This window comes from Perca fluviatilis, chromosome 10, assembly GCF_010015445.1.
Source record: "Perca fluviatilis chromosome 10, GENO_Pfluv_1.0, whole genome shotgun sequence".
NCBI lineage: Eukaryota > Metazoa > Chordata > Actinopteri > Perciformes > Percidae > Perca > Perca fluviatilis.
Window position 1 is genome coordinate 32577059 of NC_053121.1, and position 20933 is coordinate 32597991.

Consider the following 20933-nt stretch of genomic DNA (forward strand, 5'->3'; position numbering starts at 1 on the left):
TTACATTAATTATTCGTTACAAACTTTACATTACTTTTTACGGTCAAAAAAACGTTTTGCCCCGCAGCTACCGCTGACCCAAAACAAAAAACTCCTTCTCTACCCAAACAAAAGGCACCTGCACCGTAGCTTGAACATAGAACTAGAGTAAATTAGATCTGTAACAACACTTGCGCATTGTAGCATCTTTAAAGGTCCCATGGTATGAAAATGTCGCTTTATGAGGTTTTTTAACATTAATATGCATTCCCCCAGCCTGCCTATGGTCCCCCAGTTGCTAGAAATGGTGATAGGTGTAAACCGAGCCCTGGGTATCCTGCTCTGCCTTTGAGAAAATGAAAGCTCAGATGGACCGATCTGGAATCTTCTCCTTATGAGGTCATAAGGAGCAAGGTTACCTCCCCTTTCTCTGCTTTGCCCGCCCAGAGAATTTGGCCCACCCATGAGAGAGAGACATCATGGCTTTCAAACGAGCAAAGTGGCAGTTGGTCAAGGACACAACCCCACCCTCCACCATCTCCTCCTCAATAGCTACAGACACAGAAATGGCACATACTAAGGAAAGCTCATTGTGGGACTGGCTCTAGTGGCTGTAATTCTGCACCAAGGCTGAATTTCGGGAAAGAGACTTCAGATACAGTATTAGGGGACCACTAAGGCCTATATAAAAGCATCCAAAGAGCACCATGTCATGGGACCTTTAAGCTCATTGTTTTGGTTTAATGGCCCTTTACTGATCTGGTTCAGTCTTAATGCTCTCAACGACCCTGTTTTTAGCCCAAAAAGCTCTAAATACCCTCTGTACACTATCTGACCTGCGCCAAACTGCAGACAGACAAAGTTAGCAATTAGTTGCGAAGGAGTTAACAGCTAAAGATCTTGATGCTTCCCTCAGGGTTTGTCGAGACCAACTCAGAGCGACAGTGAAGGGAATATAATATTTATTTATCCAGGTAACCTGAAACACATCTCCAAATGAATGCAAATGTTGCTCAGTGTCTGTTGAATGCTAATTGCTAACCTGTTCCCAATTTCAACTCAATACAGTGACAATGGATCAATCCTGCGTTTACAGCTTGTTCCACTACACCTAAAGTGTCCCCAAAAATGCTAATTGATGCTTTAAACCCATTTCTAAACTTAGTAGGTTTAATTTTTATAACCTAACTTAGTTTCTATTTATATTATGGAACACAAATGGGATTAAAACTACCTCTGGTTTTGATATTTTAAAAATAAACCAGCTAAATTAAGCCCTGTTGGTCCAACCCACCCAATCCCAGTTTCCTTAAATTTCTCCTCATCTGATATAAGTCCCCTGATCTCTCACTCTATGTAATGTAGCACTAACCTCTCCTGTCATGTTAGTGCCTGCTATTCCTCACCTGGCCACCAGTTGTCCTCAGTGTACTGTGGACTCACCTGTCTACACACCTGCTCCACATTTGTCATCAGCCTCTGTACATATACTCCCCCGCCAGCACTCACTCCTTTGCTAGGTTGTCACCTCAGTTTTCAAGGTGTTTTTGTCTTGTCTTATGATCACTTACCTGTTTTTTGTTATTTTGTTTTTGACCAAGTGAAAAATAGTTTTTGCCCTTCAACCACTGACTCATGGGTCTGTGTTCATACTTGGACTTTACTTGAGTATTTGCATTTTTTTAAAGATTTTTTTAGTTTTGCATTTTTAGGCCTTTATTTTTGACAGGACAGCCTAGACTTGACAGGGGAGAGAGAGGGAGAATGACATGCAGCATCGAAGACTGAGCCTCTGTTTATAGGCTCGCGCTTTACCAAATGTGTTGCCCAGAGTATTTGTAATTTAAGTTACTAGTTACTTTGCAGATTAAGATTTTAACTTAAAACACATGATAAGCTCATTAAACACAATGCATTGCTAAGTATTAAACCAGTGGCTCCCAACCTTGCCAAAGCTTATGACCACTTACAATAAAGAAGTGTCTAGATGTTCAGCAGGTCCGGAATAACTGTTCCTAAAGAGGTCACACTATCCATTATTTCACACAAAAAAACTAAGATTAGAGAAGTGAACATCAATTTACAACATTTTCCATGAGCTTCCACAGCGGGTGCAGACCCAACCAGACCAGACTCAGTTCGACACAATTTGTACTGTATTTGTACAATGTTTTTTAAATGATTTCATTTTTGATCTTTTATTTTCTTGAAGCACGCTTGATCCCCTCAACGTCCAGCACCCTTGCAGACTTGACGAGAAGACGGTGAGCACTTCAGGCACATCACAGCAAGTATGTGTTGTCCGCGTGGGTCCCAGTTCACAAATCTGGGGGGGGGGGGGGGGATATTTGGGTTGAGCCCTTATCAAGACTTTAAACTCTGTGGCTACGGTTCTTTAATCATACTGGAGTTCAGTTTGGACCACAACTCCAGCCAACCAGTTTCAAGAATGGTTCTGCTATGAATCATTCGTGATCCTTGGCTTACATGTACACAAAAACATTGCATAAATAATGATCAACAAGCAAATCACACAGGCAGAGCCAAAACCCCAAGACCAGAATATAACATAACGCGCGCACATATATACACACACACACATACACACACACACACACACACACACAAAAACACAAAAACACACACAGAAGTCTCCATGTGGCCAAATATGCCTGGTGTGGGTGGACTGGCTATCTAAATGTTTACTGTTCCGTTGGAACAGTTACTTTGAAGGCCTCAGCTGCAGTTTGATAGAGAAAAAGGGTGATTTTTTTCTTTTTACAATGTATAAATCTTAAATTGAAAATTAGTAGGGTAGCAATTATGTATAAAGCTTTAAATTTCATGATCATGGCTTATAATCCTGATTACAGCTCAGTATATAGTCCTCAAAATGAGTTACCGCTGGTCTTTGATTGAGGAAGTGGATAGTTTAATTGCACTTCTGCAACTTCTGCATCAACATCTTGATTATTTTCAACCGCAGTGGTTACTCAGGAAATGAAATAAAATGCATGAATATTTCAATCCGTTAACTTTTCATGACAACAAATAACATTAGCGCCATATGATCCTCCATGGTTAACTGCGCTTCTCTACATTAGAGGTGAGTTGTGTGTTTCTACCTCGGACACGGCACATTTCCTGTGGATTTCTGCGGCTTATTGTGGACTCGTGTGCCACATTTTTGGTCAGGACAGTAGCATTTCTTTTATTGTGCTGAGTTAGGGAGAGACGATTACTGAGAACTGAAAACAATGCCGGTTCTGCTGCCAAGATCTTACTTCGGACTTCAGCATAACAAACATCCGTGATGAACTGAGGGAGGTTGTTGCTGTTCAATCCAAACCACAATCAGAAAACCATCAGCAGAAGAAGAAACTAGTGTTTTTTTGCACATGTAGCAATGTAGCGCAGGAATACCTCACCTCAGATTTAGATCATATCAAAACAATTCAACTGCCATGACACACACATTGTAAATAGAAACTTGTAGTTCTCTTGCACATGTGCAAGGCTTTATTTAATCTGTTCATAGGCGGAAATCGCGGGGGGGGTCTGGGGGGTCGGGGGCTCAGGACCCGCCACATCTGAGGGTTGCCCCCCTCCCCCTAAAAAATATTCAAAAACATGCTGTGTATTGTAAATAATGTAATAAATGTAAAACAATACAAATGTAGCTTAAAAAAGCCATGTCAGTCTACTTACTGGAGTTCCACAAATACACATATCCTCTACAACTGTATAATTTTGGCTGTATTGTTTGTGTCCCCTTTGAAAATTGCTCTTGAGAAATTTTATGTTTATTGTCCCCCAACAGTTAGATGAGATTTACACCCATGAATCTGTTACCTCGCTCAGACAAGTTTAACTTTGTCAGGAACGATTTGTCTTTTCTTTCTTTTTTTTTTTCATTACAAGGTAGTTAGAAGGACATTGTCAATACTTTTTAGATTTGAATGCTGCTGTATGGATGATGAACACAGGGATTTATGGCTGTTTGAGTCTTGCATTACGCCTTGTTTTTGTGTTATATGCGTTTATGCATCTGGCTACAAGGAGAATTTCCCCGCAGGGACAATAAAGAATTGAAATTGAGAGGATCAGAGCGCAGAAACGAGCAGCAGCAGCAGCGAGCAGGGACTCCACTTCTTGTTAAAGGTACCCAGTGGAGGTTTAACTGCAAGCAAACAACTTCCAATGTTTCTCACCAAACCACACTGTGTGTATCCTTCAGGTTGAACAAGACTTTGAATGCATTTCATTGGCACATTTACAAAGCGGTTTTTATGATTTTGGATAACCCTGCATTGTTAACACAGGCTTGCAGCTACTTTTTCAACATTATTTCTTATTTGCAGATTGCTGCCCTCATACTGTAGTGCAGTACCTTCTACTGTCGGCTGAAATGTGTAAGCATTAAAGTATTAATAGGGCTGGATATGCAAGTCACATTAGCCTTAAACCCACTATGTCCCAGAGAAAAATAAATATTGGCAGCTGAAACTGTAACCACTTTATATTGCTGCTTTGTTTTATTCCTTGAGACCAATACACACGATTTATAATGGTAAATACCAAGCAAAGCCAGTTATTATTGTTCATATAATTAAAGTTTAGCTATAGTAGCGACATGGTTTTAGGGATGTCAATGTCAGCCTGTTGTTTGGTACACCACTTTGTTCCAAAAAGGTGCATGGTCCTTAGTGGGGGGGTTCCTAAAGACTTTGGTGATCCTCTGAATTTTCCTCTAATGGCATCATGAGGCTGACATTTAAGTGAAATGTCTTGACAACTGGAGGGATTGACATAAAATCACAGGTACAGACATTCGTGTACCCCACAAGATGAATTTTGTGATCATCTGACTTTTCATTTAGCGCCATCATCAGGTCATTTTTATCCTTTTCCGGTACTTTGGTTAATGATGAAATGCCTGCATAGCTCTTTTCTCTAATTTCTTTAGTCTAAGGATCCCTTAGCTGAAAGAGCAGGAACCCCCTACTAATATTGTATAAAATTGAGTTGCATATTAATCTGGGCCTACAATAACGCGTAGGTGCATACAATACTAAGCTATTAAAATAATTGTTGACATATTCATATATTTATACATCATGTTTTAATGTTTAACATACGTGTCAATGTCAAAGTCAATGTCAAATATATTTATATAGCACATTAAAACAGCCGTGGTTGACCAATGTGCTGAACAAGACAAAATATCGAATACAAAAATGATTACGTAAAATACATAGTTACAAATAACATGAAACAACAAAACACATTAAAAGACATTTGACGCCCAGACTCAGCTAGGACCAAATGCCAGAGTAAAAAGGTGTGTCTTTAGCAGGGACTTCAAAGTATATATAGTCTCCGCCTCTCGAATATACAATATACAACAAGGTTGATCCCCCCTACTTTTTAGGCTAGCTTTAGGGACATCCAAAAGCAAGTGGTTGGTTGACCTTAATGTTGTGAATAGTGATGTAAAAGTTCAGCCAGTTACAAAGGGGCCAAACCATTTAAAGCCTTGAAGACGAGTAATAAGGTCTTAAAATCAATCCTGTAACCTACATGTGGCACAGTGAATCCTTAAGCTTCACTGTATCTGTGGATGGCTACCCTAGTGGCTAGCTTACCTATAGGCTAGTAAGCCTATCATCCATGTTTTGTTTTTTTTCACAAATAGGCTGATTTATGTTTGCTTATAAGCGTGTGTCCCATTTGTACTCAGAACTCGGATTTTCCAAGGTAAAAGTCGGAAACGCGCCCCCTGACCTTGGATTTCCGAGCTCGGAACTCGGGCAACGAGCTACCCGGAGCTAAAAATCCAACATGGCTGCTCCGTGCATCAACAGTTGTGAAAGCTGTAGTAACATACAGTTAAAAGCACTTCTGTGTTATTTGTGTCTCACTAAATCATTCGTACACGCAGCGCTGTGGACAATGTTGTCACGCTGTTTGTATGCACAAAAACAGCTTGATGCGTTGTTATAAACTGGCATTGCTAACAATGGCTAACCTGTTTAGAGCTAATGAAAACAGTGAAAATCCGACTTGTAAATGGAACGAACGCATTCAACTCGGCTGTGACGTCATTCCCAGCTTCGGCTTCCGAGTTCCGATGTAAATGGAACACACTATAACATGTCGGATTCATGTTGATGTATATTTTTAGACATTTTTTGAAAAAAGGAAGAAAAAAAATGATCAAACAATAATTTGGTGGCCCCCCTGCAGTAATAACTCTGAGGACCCCCCTAGGGGTCCCTGACCCCCTGTTGAAGATCTTTGGCATAACTGATGACAGTGCCATCAGCTTCAGCTGTACTTTAACATTAAAGCATTTACCTCAAAGCACTGCTGCGCCTTGGCCGTCGACTAATCCCCTGAGGTAGTAAAGCTGTATTTGTTGTTAGATGTCAGCTCAGTGTATACGTTGTGGACTTACCTGGTGGTAAGGAATCCCCCAAGGGGTCGGAAAGATGAACTTGAAGGTGAGAAGATAAACCAACGTACGAGGTTAGGAAACGAGTTTCAACAATATTCTGCTGCACACAATAGGATCGTTCGAGATGAGCCAGGTCTGCGCAGAATCGATCACCGGCGATCGCCGCCCAATGCGTGCCGGTTGGATTTGTGTCCGACTTGATCCCGACTTGCTCTGACGTCACGCACACGTGGGCAACGATAACCTCACGAGATCAAGGCGGCCGCAGTTCTGAGACGCAGGCGGCGCAGTTGCTTTTCACCGACTGCAAGACCCAGGCAGACCCAGGGCATGCTGGGAAACGCCTGGCTCTCAGCTGATCTAACAATGCTGATTGGTTCAGAATCGAACATGATGACATTTTATATAAACTTTCTTTTATTTTGAATTGGAGGGATTTCAACTGCTATTTGTCTGATTTAAAGGCTTACTCTGTACAGAACACCTGTTGTGTGGCTGGTAGTTCAGTTTAGAAGTCAGAGACTAAATCTGTTCAGATTACAGATCATCTACAGTGTGTTGTGTATTACCATCAGCACCAGATCGCATGTAGAGCATTTTGAGAGCTACTCTGTCTTTATAAAACAACTGGAGACTGCGTACAAGCCGATGTATGGGTCTGATAACATTTTATTAAATCGGAATCGGACCTAACAGGATTTGAGTGTTTCTGGGACTTCATGTTCAGCCTGAAGGCTGCTGGATTCGGCTGGAAACTGTCCGACTTGAGAGCAGATTTTTGTCACCGCCCCCCTGCTGCTGCCGCCTGCTCTCGTCCACTTTACAGGCGAGGAGCAGTTCATCTCGAACGAGCCTATTCACTTTTACTTTTCAGACTTTTCTCTAATGTTACCTTTTTTTTATGAAATACTGTACAGTTTCACCCCTTCAGGGCTCCAAAGGTTTTTTTGCACGACGGTGTCTCAAGCAACACCAAAGAAACTGAGAACCATTGCTGTGGAAACATTTAAAGCTTTAGTGCGTAACTTTTTGATATTAATGAACGTCCGTTACATTTAAGCCATTGCCAAATGAGTTGCTACAGAGTTAATAAAGACTAACAGCTCCACACAACTCTCTCTGGATTTCTCAGTATGGCTATGTTCAGAAGATTGTCGTCCGGTGACTTTTGCGAGCAGAAACTTAAGTGAAGATAATTACTTCTTCTGAAGAGTCCATGTTTTTTTTAATCCTCCGTGTCCTCCTTGGCTACTAGCAACTGCGTGGAGGAGGGGTGGGGGCGGTGCGCGATCACAGAAGGCTTGTATGATGTGGACGCGCCGGCAGTTTCGTTGTCATTACTTGGAATTCCTCATGGGGGCGACAGAAACTACGCACTATAGCTTTTTAATAAAAAAAATTAAAAATTAAAAAATGTGATGATAGTGGACACAAAATAATCTAACCTGCAACTTTTTGGTCATTCAATGACCTCTTTGCAAACCTGGCTCAGCTTAAAGTCAAAGTGAGATCAAACTCAACTCTCTTGTTCCATGATTTTCTAGCTGAAACCTGAGATATGCGATTCAGAAACAAATGTACAGTCCAAACAAGAAGTCCACCTCTTTCTGAAGAGCCCAGACAGAGCTTCACATTCTGTAACTGTTAAGCACACTTTGTCTTTTTTCCAGTTAATTTACAGGCCTGGCACAACAAGTCAAACTAATGTAATGCCGATGTCTTCTCTCAGTGACAGCATATTATGAACCACAGAAACAGCTGCTCTACACTGTATGTAATTACCACATATTTCTCTTCAGCCTGTCTGTTGTGATGTTTATGAAACCCTAGTGTTTCTGCCTGCGTGCTGGTGCGAGAGTGTGAATGTGTGTAAAAAGCACATACATAAACTCACACACACACACACACACACACACACACACACACACACACACAGATGGATGCATACACAGCTCACATACTGTATACAAACAGCTGTAACTGCTCCTTTTGACCCTTCTGTTGCTTCTCATGTGCACATGTGCAGGCTATAGCCTTGGATGGTTATTAGTTATGATGCCTGTAGGAAATGGCAAAGGCTGAATGTCACAATCCGCAGCTTAGATAATCTGTTTCCTAAATTTAAAATTGGCTGTGCCGGGTGTCTTGGGAGTTGGCAGCATTTTGATGGAGCTGTGCCCGTTATTACACTACAGAACTATACAGATTGAATGTATCTGCCCCACCAAACTGGAATTCCCGGAGTGAAAAAAACTTCTGAAAGGACAGCTCAATAAAACCATTATCACAATACGGGCTTCTCATTGGCACATGACAGCCATTTAGCATGCAATCCCATAACAGATCCCCGGTTTTGCTAACACCTGGTGGAATTTTGTAGTTGAATAGTTTGCAATAGCCTCCACTTTGCCCGTCTTTTACCCTCCTGACAGCCTCCCGTGTATATTCTGTGGGAAACAAAAGTCACATACAAAGTAATGGCACTTTTTAGGTATGGAGGAATGCGTGCACACTTGGCAGCTAATAGGAGCACATTAATTTTCACAAGAAAAAGGAAGAAAAAAACCCCGCTCATTGCCTCATTGTCCCTCCTTTGCTCATTGGCTACTTCAGTCGCCCGATTCCCTTTGGATTTTCCCATGCCCTGCTATCTTTTCTCAAGTCTTAATCTTTTCATTCTGTCAGGCCCGCTCTCGGCAGCCTCTGCGCTATTTCCAAAGGTCTGGGCTTCATGCTAATTGTCTCTCAAAGGCACGGTTACCTCCCACCTACATAATGCACCTTGTTTCCTCCGCTTAGTCTGGGCTTCACCATTTTGACTCATTCAAATTGAGGAGGGAGAAGGACTGTAAAAGCAATGCCTGAGGCTGCGGCCATGCAAAGCAACTACCTAAAAAGAAGGGGGGGAAAAAAAATGATTTGCTTCCCTGTTTATGGTGGAACATTTCTGTGGGTGGGCTGACCGGTGGGACATTTTGAAGGATGAGTTGCATGTGATTGCTGTTGTGTTAGACAAGACGTCATTTCTCAGCTACAAGTTCTCCACGCCAACATTTATCACACAGTTCATCATGTCACGCAGCGGCGCTACCGAATCATACACGTTATTTTTTGGAATTAGCTTCACTTTCAATTCAAGTGCTTCTTCTACGGCTGCCAAACAGTTTGGTCTATAGTTCTATATAGCCAGATGCAGTAAAAAGGCAAAGGGAGGTAAAGGTTATGAAAATCATAGTTACGACATGAATGCCGAGCCCTTCTCGCAGGTTAAACGGGAGTGCAGTCGTGAAAGGAACACATAAATTGTGCTAATTGTGTCCACGTAGACCCCAAATTGGCTGTTTTTCTTTCGCTGGAGAGATCTCAACCACTCAGGACTAAGACGACAGCCATGCACCATTAACATCTATTCAAGTGCACACGCTTTGATCTTCCCTGAGAGAGGGAGCAATGGGGGAACACAGGGGGAGAAAAATAAGGAGGAAAAAAACATCATCAACAATTCAAATGCGCCCAATTATTGGACCATAAATAAAAAGCCTAATTAGCATAAATTGCTTCCACATTGTTGCTATTTTTACATCATTTCTTCTTCGCATTTTGTGGACTTTTTTTGTGCATTGTGTGTTCAGGCTTCTGCATTAGAGTGCTTGAGTGGTGATGATGATGATGGAGATGCTTAATTTCATAGTGAAATTGCTGCACTAATTAAAACTGCTGGATAAATATTTGCTTTGTGCGCAGAATCCACATGTGTTTTTGTTTGGAAACACACACACAAAAAAGGCCTTTTCATTTTATCTGAGAAAGGAGCTGATCCCGATGTCATCACAGCAACATTTTCGATCCGTATCACAAAACTGCCGACGCAGCCTGTGCGACATTTCAAACTCGAGCCTTCGGGTTCACCTCTGAAGTCATAGTCGCCGACGTCAGCATTTATTTAGCCACAGTTGTTTTTGACTTGTAGTTGCCAATTCAATTAAAGCTCAATTGATTTAGCTTTTGTCTCAAAATTAGGAACAGAGCGAGGGAAAGCACTGAAACGCAGCCGGCAGAATTAGTTTCATACTTCGTGCCTGAACGTTTTTTTTTTTTTTTGTTGTTGTTTTCCGGTCGTCCTCCGCGATGGTGCTCCTAACGGGCCAGCCTGTCTGCTCTGTCTGGTTTGGGTTATGATGTCACTTTTGAATACAGAAACAAGACGGCGAGGATCAGGTTGGATCACGGTGCTTTTCCCAGCGTCTTCTGAAACATTGTTTTTGATCAGACAAATCCGGGATCTCCAGAAATGGAAACAGTATCTTTACCACTCCCTTTTTTATTAACCCTTAATAGGCATTTAGACAGCATCTATGTGTCTGTGTGTCTGGGAATTTGGTGCACTGCCTGCTGGGAATTCAACCTGCACTGATTGATTATAGGTTCCATCACTCTGACCAGCAGACCATGATTATAATGAGGTTTAAAGATGGCATTCCCACGCAATGTAAAAAAACGTTCCTTCTTTACCGCCTCAACGCCCGGTGATTCTCCACTGTCTTCTCCCACACACTTTCAACACGTCGGGCTCGAGGTTGGGCCTGCCATTTGACTTTAAGTCATCTTTTGTTCTCTTTGGGGTTTTTTAGTTTAGTTTTCATGACACGCTCCGATTCATCTATTTCCAATTTGTTATTTCTATACCCAATTGCCCGTTCAAGGCGCAGAAGGTTACAATAATAAACCATCACGTTTGAATGTTTTCCCTGGTCACTGTTGATGTCATTTGGCCATTAAAATGCCAAAAAAAAATGACTTAATTGTAATTTCCATCCAAGTTGCGGAGGGAAAGCCCACTGATTTCCAATAAGTGTCCCTATAGATTAGTGCAAGGAGTTGTTTTGGGTGGTGTAGGTTTTCTTGAACTTTTCTCCTTTTTCCATTTAGGATCAATTTGAATCAGAACTTTTTGACAAAAAGTATGCAATCGTTCCCCAACCCTTAACCAATGACGACATTATTAGAGAACCCTTCTTCTTCATAGTGAGTGATGAAGAAAATAAAAAGATGGCAGGGAGTTTGTCTTTGTCTGCTTCCCGACGCTGAAGTCAGTGCGAGTGAGAGTTTGTGTGCAAGGTCAGCTGTGTCTGCGTCTGGGACCCTCAATCCAGACCACCTCTCCAAACCAAACGTTGCTCTCCCTTCTCATCAACCACCATGAAATCATGCATAAAGGGGAAAGGATTCTCCGCTCTCGACAGATGCTGAGGTTCAGCCTGCTTTTCAAAAGCTCCTATCGCGGCTGACCCGCCTCTGAACCTCTCTGCTCTGTCTTGCAGTCACTGCCAATGTAAGCAGATGCCGCTTCGGGGTTCGCTTTCAGTCTCTTATTTATGCATGGGATGATAATGCTATCCTGCATGCGATACTTCAAGAGAGGGAAGAGTCAATAACTAATGGAATTCATGCTAAACAAGCACTCCTCTTCCCTCTTAGTGTACCACCCAGGTTTTCCGCTGATACACTAACTTCTGCTGAGCATTGACTCCGAGCCCACACAGTTTGCCACAACAGCTTTAGCTCAATTACTGCAGGTCCTGCTGGATTGAGCCCTTTATATCTCCAGCTGGGAAAGCTCACTCCCCTAAACTCCTAGAGTGGGAAAGTTTTTGGAAAGAGCTATAAAATGACATACAGAATAAAAACCTCCCTCCCTGTCTCTCTCTCTCTCTCTCTCTCTCTCTCTCTCTCTCTCCCCGTGGCTCCATAATACACGGTTTTACAGTTTGAAAGAAGGTATCAGCCTCCTGTAAGTCCTGCAACTGGATAGTTTTCATCCGCAAAAGTTCAGCAAACTGTAAATCAAAAGTTGTACTTCAGGAGTAATGTTATAATCAAAGGATACGGCCACAGTTTGAGAGTCTTCCAGATGAGCTGTAAACAAAATCAGGATAAACTATGTGATACTGCGCTGTAATCAGAGTTTAACATAATAATTTGATGAATTTACTTACAAACCTGCTGTCCAACATCTCACATCAGGCTCTGTTGGCAGGTGAGGGAGATGTAGGTACAGTAGATCTACAACCTATTAGATATACTATATTATCCTATGTCATCAATAGTATCAGTTAGTTATAGTAATTGGTAGTATGTGGTTGTCATGTGCATAGAAAATGTGCCCTGCAGTAGTGGAAATGGAAAAAAAAGGCTGCATTTTATTTAGAAATAATACTGTTTTTACCTTTGTTTTAATGTTACATTATTTGACAGTGCCTTACTTGTTAGTGGAACTCTTGCTTGTTTATGAGCAGTTAAACCATGTGTTACATCTGCTTACAGTAGCCATATACTGCAGCTGTACCTGACCTTTGAGCAATTCAAAAACTTCCTCACTGAAATGATAAAAAAAAAGGTTAAGTTAGCTCACAGGTTTGACTTCTGACAGTCCCGACAGAGGAAGGTGTGCTACAACGGTGGTAATAAATCAAAACATTTTGAGAATTGAAAATTGCATAATGGCCTATTGGCCTGAATACTGCAAATGCACTGTACATGTGTGCAGAGCTAAAAACAATTTCCAGCTGCAGTTCCTATGATGGGCAGTTATTAACGTCTAAAACCAAGAGCACATTGTTTCTTTAACAGCAGCTGAACGTGTTCGGTGATTGATTTTAAATTACGTGCACAAATATGCAGCCATAGTAATAGTATAATTATATCCTACTGTACAAAATGTAAGTCAAATAGGCTCGTAAGTGCTCCGAGAGTAGAAAGTAAGAGGCAGCATCTGAGAGTTGAGCAGGTCAGCTAAAAAGGCTTTGCCTGAATATTTCAAGGCGATTAAATTCAGTGGTGAGAGTCTTGTGAAGACACTCCAAATTCTGCACCTGGTTCGTATTCCATCCTCACAATCTGCTTTCTTTGGACACTGCATCTTCCTCTTATTTGATTTCAGCTCTTTGAGATCTGCAGTACACGCTGATACTTAAAGACTGTCTTCAGGGATGGCGAGGTGAGGTGGAGAGACGGCCTTCTGAGCCATTTGGAAAATAGATTTATTGAGCTTTGGCGGCAGGGTGTGGACTGTCAAAAGAGTTGTGAATGAGACAGAAAGCCATGCAGTCTATATAGCAACAATTATGGGATCTATTAATGCCTTTTTTTTTGTATCCGCCACTTGAACAAGTCGATTCTTGGATGCTGTTCAGGTATTTTTATGAGATGGTTCAAAGGACTCACATGGTTCTTGTCTTTGCTGAACAGTGTCAGCAAACACATTATCTGATCAGATGGATGCCTTAGATGCAGAAACCCACACAGGCCTGGACCTCCATCTGTCCCACAGTCAGGATGGTCTACATTTAGGTTTTTTACGACTTAGCAAACGGAGGTGGCTCTGAGGTTATTAGATAGCAGTAAATTCCTGTGCTTCGTGCCATCATCTTAAGTAAGGGCATATATTGTGGATCCTGATAGGTTTACTGCCCCTCCAAAGTCCTCTCTGGCTATAAGTATGGAAAGCTACTTCTGCTGGCAAAAACAAAATAATTCATCAGAGACATGAAGATATTCAAGTAATCAAAGTTGGAGACAGTAGATGCCAGTGTCAGCATTACTGCAGAACAAGGAGCTGAATAAACCATTTCCTTTTCAAGCCATAATCTTCATTGATCCAACGAGGATTTTGTTTAGCATGCATGAGCTTTATTCACCAAGACGTCTGACTCCATCCATTTCCAACCTGGACCCTGTTTCATTGTTTTCCATCAAACCAAGTTTGTTAAACTTTACCGTCTATAAAAGGCAGGAATAACAGTGTATACGAAATCATTCAAGACCCTTTCCATGGTTGACCTCAGTGGCTAACCCCGTTTTCACGTCGCAGCAAAACTCACGGGCCTGCTGTCTCTCCGTGGGTAAAGTTAGGGACACAAAAAGCAGTCATGTGTGGAAACCCCAGTACAGTCAGCAAAGGTGACAGGCTCTGTCTATCCATTGCGCTCAATGGTGTTTTAAGCCCCCAACGTCTCCTTCCAAGCAGCGCTGCGACCATTGACTTCAAGGCACCTAACCTTAACCATAACCATAACCATTGCCTAATCTTAGTAGAGACGTTGGGGGCTTAAAACACAGATAAACGTCCACAGCAGTCATTCCGTGTCTCTCAAGTCGTCTTTTAGGAACTCAGCAGCAGAACAAAATCATTTGTAATAGATGAAACGCAAGCAGAGGTTAAATAGTTATGGAATTTGAGCCCTTTATATTAACAGTCTCCAATTTTAGGTGACCAAAAGTACTTTAAAATGCTCATATTATGCTTTTTTACTTTCCTTTATTATGTTATATATCTTTTTTCTGCATGTTATAGGTTTACACAGTGGAAAAAAAACAAAGTCCACCCCAAAGTGACTTACCATCTCCAAGAGAAAACACTGTTCACAAACTGCTCCAAACAGCTCTATTGTAGTCCAGCCTTTACTTCCGTGACGAATGTGCGTCACTTTGTAACACATGTTATAATGCTCGCCTAGCTGCTAGCATGGCACGCCCTCATACTCTGCTTCTGACTGGCTTGAAGTGCTTACCTATCTACTGAGCATGTGCGACTCCCAATAAAGATGGAACAGAAGTGCGATGCCTCACTCTGTAGCTAAAACAGAGACCTCAACACACAGGGTGAAAAGAGGAGCTGCAGCAATGTGCAGTACAACAAAAATATGGTGTTTTTTGAAAATTAAACCTTGTAAACCTATTCTGATATAACCTCTAAATACAATTATGAACCTGAAAATGATTGTATCCATTAAAAAAAAAGTTGTTTCATGTAGCTTTCCTCTGTCCCTGTCAGCTCACTGTTTTTCTACTTTTCTTAAAAGCAATCGACTGTAGACGCCAGTCAGAAAACTTGAGTTGGCTGCTCCACCCACACATGACAGACTGCAACATAAATCCAACGCACCTTTTCCCAGTAAGGATTATTTAAAGGTCCCATGACATGGTGGTTTTTGGATGCTTTTATATAGACCTTAGTGGTCCCCTAATACTGTATCTGAAGTTTCTTTCCCGAAATTCAGCCTTGGTGCAGCCACTAGAGCCAGTCCCAGAATGAGCTTTCCTTAGTATGTGCCATTTCTGTGTCTGTAGCTATTGAGGAGGAGAGAGGGGGGGCAAGGTGGAGGGTGGGGGTGTGGCCTTGACCAACTGCCACTTTGCTCGTTTGAAAGCCATGATGTCTCTCTCTCATGCGTGGGCCAAATTTGCTGGGTTGGCAAAGCAGAGAAAGGGGAGGTACTCTTGCTCCTTATGACCTCATAAGGAGAAGATTCCAGATCGGCCCATCTGAGCTTTCATTTTCTCAAAGGCAGAGCAGGATACCCAGGGCTTGGTTTACACCTATCGCCATTTCTAGCCACTGGGGGACCATAGGGAGGCTGGGGGGAACACATATTAATGTTAAAAAACCTCATAAAGTTAAATTTTCATGCCATTAGACCTTTTAAACAACCCCGCGAGTCTATCATATGAGTCGTGATATCGCAAGAATACTGCTGTACCAGCTGCGTTAAATTCAAAATGTCATGCTGTATGTTTTGGTTTTGGCCTGCTGTCATGCTGAACTGCTCATTTGCTAACGGGGTATTAAAGGGATACTTCACCGATTTAGCATTAGTCTTTGTATCAGCAGAAACACGGTAGTATTTTTGAATGACCGTGCTTCCCTCCCTCATGTCCCCCTGAGACGAGAGATCTCTGTATTATGGATCTGGAAAAAAGCCTCTGAGGACGCAAAAATTGTTGTTTTCCGTCATCGGAGGCATTTTTGCACAGAGGCAATGGACTATAGCCAGTAGTAGGAGCTACTTCCGCGTGTTTTTAACCCGCCCATAGGGGGTTTGACTGTCGTCTTTTTCCGAAGATTGCTGAAGCAAAACGAGCGTCAGCCATCTTGAATCCTCACTAAACAGTAGCTAAGTCTTTCAGCAGCTTTTACAACAAGGACACTTTATTACAGACGGAATACTCGACACACCGCGAGCTTCGCCCACCTGCTATGGAGACCAGGGGTGCAGTTGCTCGATGCCTCTGGCCGGTAAAGGGACATCATCAGCGGGGAACGTTGAACGAGTGTGCCGGTGGAAAGCTAACGCTAGCCGGCCACCTGTTCCATCAATCCTGCTTGCAAGTGTCCGCTCATTAGACAACAAACTGGACTACGTCCAACTTCAACGAAACTCCCAATGCAAGTTCGGAGACTGCTGTGTTTTTGTTGTTGTGGAAACATGGCTGAACAACAGTGTACCAGACTATCCAGCTACCAGGCCTGCTGCTCTGTAGCCAGGTAAGACTAGTGGAGGTAAGCTGTGTTAACACGGACTGGTGCTTGTATCCAACTAACTGCTAACTGCTGGTGGAGTTTGTGACTGTTAAATGGCGACCCTTCTACATTCAACGCAAATTTACGGCTGTGTTTAATGTGTGTGCACTAAATGTAGCCTGTTTCGTATGTCGTTTTTATATAATTTCGTTTTTTTATACTGTATATTAAATGTGTAACCACTTGAGCCATGGTGAAACTTTGTTTCGTGTATATGGTTGAAATGACAATTTAAAAAAAAAAAAAGAGTTGAGTTGACTGTCTCACTGTCTGTCTGTCTGTAAACGGTAGGCGTGGCTTGGGAGTATACTCTAAAGCAGTGAAGCAAGTGCATTCTGGGATTTGGTGTCTTTCATCCACATGAGCCAAAAACACATTTGCTGGCTTTTCTCGGCCTAGAAGCCACCAATTTCTAAAAAAAAAAAAAAAATCACATTTCTACTACATAAGTGACCCAATTTAAAGATATATTCATCTTTCCAACGGTGAAATATCCCTTTAAGGTAGCCCAGCTACTTCTGCTATGAAGCATTCCATAGCTAGCCAACAGTGTGGACATGTAACGTTAGCTTGAGGACACTTTGTGGAGGAATTCAAGCCTACTGTTTTTAACGTTACTAGTAGGCTATCACCTGTTGTCTTCAAACACGCCCAAAAGACAGTTTCCGGGGCGGCCGTTTTGGCATATCTGGCTACGTGTTTTCTTCCTAAAGGAATTAATCTGAGGTTGAAATGCTACTGCTTCAATTCATCAAGGTAAGGTAAGTTAACGTTAGCTATTTAATGTCAACAGGCTGTTGGCAGAACTTTGTTCTAACTGTTGGTGTTGGTGTGCTTGGCTGGCTGTATTAATGAGGCTGCTGAAGCTTAATTAGTCCCTATTAAATGGGCTTGTTGGCTGTTATTTTGCTCTTATGCTACTAACTAACGTTACTTGTGTGCATTATTAACGTTGATATATTAACTGTGTGCTGTGTTTTGTCTTGATGTGGTTGATCTCATTTCCTCATGCTTGTTGCTTGGGACCTACTTTGAGAAACATTTACCATATTGATTAATGATGGTGAAATATAATAGGCCTAGCTACTCATGTTTAAATGTTGCTGTGTGTTATGGGCTGACTTGGTTATGAAGAACATTAAGTTGTTGTTGCCGTTGTTTTGGAGCATTTCTGCTGGCTAAATGCATAAAAGGTCTCTGGTAGAGGTTAATATTGTATACTAGTGTTGTGGCTTTGGGGATGTTAGCATTTGCCAATTTACATTATTGGCTTTTGGGGGAACAACATAGCTATTGACACATTAGCTAACTATTTTCTCCACACAATTCACATTCAGTAAAGCATTAGAGTCATAGGCTATGTGTCACTTTGCTTAACTGCCATTATTGCATCTTAACTGTTCTGCATGTTATGCTGCTGCACTCATTGTTAGTTTAATAGTATCAATGTACTGATGGTCTTCTGTGTTTATCAATGATAAACATCATTTTTTATAAAAGATATTTATCTGCTCCAAACCATGACCTTTTGTAGGTTTAATATTCTTAAGATTATACTGCAATTGTTGGAGGTGTTCTGTTGAGGGCTGACCACATGGCAGCTTAACTCTCACATTATAGTACTGTACACTCTTTGTGGTCTGGGATGCCTACCAGGGGAATGGTCATGCTGTGGTTGGTGCTGCCGTCCCACACAGTATATTCTACATAATGGTTGGCGTGCCACTTTGTGGGTTTTGGAGAGAGAAGTTTATTCTAATGTTCCCCCATCTCTGCTCTACTGAGCTTGTCATACTTGAGATGCAAAAAAATAACTTTGTAAATATCTATTCAAGTACTGTCATTATTGTATTGTACATGAGTTGGCTGACTGGAATAATTGAAAGCTTTGCTTTGTTTGACCTCTTAAACAAAAACATTTTGCGAATTTTTCTGTCTTAACACTAAGTATTCCTTGATACATTTTAGGCTTATGCATTTGTTTAGGTGGACTCTGATGATTTTGAATTGAAACTAGTCATAAATTAATCAAGACGATAATTAGCGCTTTCATGGATGATGAAAACAATCGTTAGTTGCAGCTTTAGCTGGAGTTATGGTTAGGTGCCTTGCTCGAAGGTTGTTGAATGAAGACCGACATTTCATTTCATCATCTCTGGCTGCAATTGAATATTTTCATCATCGATTCATTTACAAGTTGTTTAAAGGTGCACTATGAGTTCCTGTATAGTCACTTCTGTTGACGTTCCAAGTAAATTTAAAACAAAACCGAGCAAGCTCCCCCCCCCCCCCACCCCCCCATGTTTCCGTAACTGTCATGACTAACTGACTAACTGTCACTAACCCCCACCCCCTCCGCCAACCATCTTGTCTGTGATTGGCTGGAGTGGTTTGTTGTATTTTGGTGCACAGCCTGTGCCCCTAGTGTTTTGTTTGACGTTTACGACCCCTGTGTTGTCTCCCGAGACCGGGCTTTTTCACGGTGTATTCAGGGGGCAGGCAGCTAGCGGATCAAGGAAGAGATGCCTACGATTTGAGACAAAAATGACATCACGCTGAAACCATGCAGGAACTCTCAGTGCACCTTTTTTTTTTAAGCAATTAATCGTTTGGTCAATAAAATATTGCAAAATGTGAAACCTGTCCACAACTTCCTGAAGCTCAATTACATCGTATGTGACATACAAGAAACAAATCCTCACAACTGTGAAGCTACTACCAGGGAGGCCGAATGTTTGGCATTTTTGCTTTAATAATGACTACAATTAGGCTACTAAAAATAGTTGCAGATTATTTGTCTGTTGCAAACTAATGACTTAATAGACTGTTGTTTTAAGCTGTACTTTCCTCGCCTCTTAGAATAGGAGTTAATCGTCATCTCAGCCGCTGTGGCTCATCACTCTGCAGTCTGTATCAGCTGTCTGAGAAAGTAATTAGATCATCTCCAAAAACACATTTTCAAGCTAAGGGGCCCATCAACCTTCCACTTAGAGATGAGAGAGAAGTTAAAAGACAAGGACAGTTAGGTCGACCACAACTGTGATCCCCAGAGATGTGGTCAAGTAATTGAGGATGCTTTGGCTGACACTCAGCCCCTGAAATGATTTACAGTGTCCTGATGGTTTTTCCCAACTCCAGGACCTTGGCGTCCGAGACAAAAGGAGCCTGTGCTGCCATTCGCTCAGATGGGTTAGACGTGAATGAATCTGAAAGGGAGTGAAGCCTGGAGTCTAAATCTGTAATCTGCACTCTGGGCAGCTCATTGATGAGGTGCAGCAATGAAATGCTTCCTCCATAGTGTGTTCGACAGCGCTGCCTGTTTGTAATATCCAGAGCCAAGAGTTTCTTCCCAATTGAAAAACTTTCCAATTCTAAATTATAGTCTTAAGTGCCTTTGAGGATCCAGAACCTCTCCTGGTTGAAGGACTTCTGGCCACTGGGTTGATTTTAAGTAATTCAACATCAGTTTTTATCAACTTGAGAAAACACGTTGTTAGCTATGTTAATCTGGTTAGTGGTAGATGGCACTCCACCAAGAGAGCTCAGTGTGTTGGTATGTGTGTGATTTCTCTACATCTGTGTGGAGTTTCAGGCTGGATAAGAGAGGCAGGACATTAGAGAGCAGCCAAGAGGGCCTGGGTTTTCCTGGCACACAATAGCAGGAAGTGCTGCCACACTATAAATGGAAGCTGAAATAGTGGCAAAACTCAGTCAGCAAGGTCTTTCTGCCACCAGCCAATAGGCTTTATGTGCTCACTTTACTCTCTCTCTTTTTTTTTTCCACCTTCCAAACTGTGATAAAGAAACTAACTAGAAAAGAGTACCAGGAAAGTTGTACATTCAGGCCAGGCTGAGTAATTATTTAACCCATGGCTTTTGAAAGCCAATCCTGACAGTGATAGTTTTAGATTGAACCTGCCAAATCTTTTAGTCTGTGCCCAAATTCTTTATAATTTCTGCCATAAACTTTCAAAAAGGTTGTGGGGATTCATTGTTTCCTCCAGAATTTCATTCTGCGTAGGATGGAAAAGTCATTAAAACTCTGAAAACCAAAGAAATGAAATTGTTCTTGGTGGGATAAAAGCTTCTCTAGGCAGGGCTTCGTTGTACGCTTTACAAACTGGCAACAAAGAACTA

The 20933-nt window shown here is 41.8% G+C and overlaps 1 long non-coding RNA gene across 3 annotated transcripts in view; it reads left to right on the forward strand.

The window, feature by feature from the left end:
* Positions 1-17356: 17356 nt before the first annotated feature.
* LOC120567452 overlaps positions 17357-20933 on the forward strand; it is a 223865-nt gene continuing 220288 nt past the window's right edge. For 2 of the 3 annotated variants that reach the window (XR_005640575.1, XR_005640577.1), the window contains exon 1: positions 17357-17557. This is a non-coding gene — a long non-coding RNA (uncharacterized LOC120567452). The remainder of the gene's footprint in view (positions 17558-20933) is intronic. The other variant, XR_005640576.1, reaches the window with a different exon arrangement.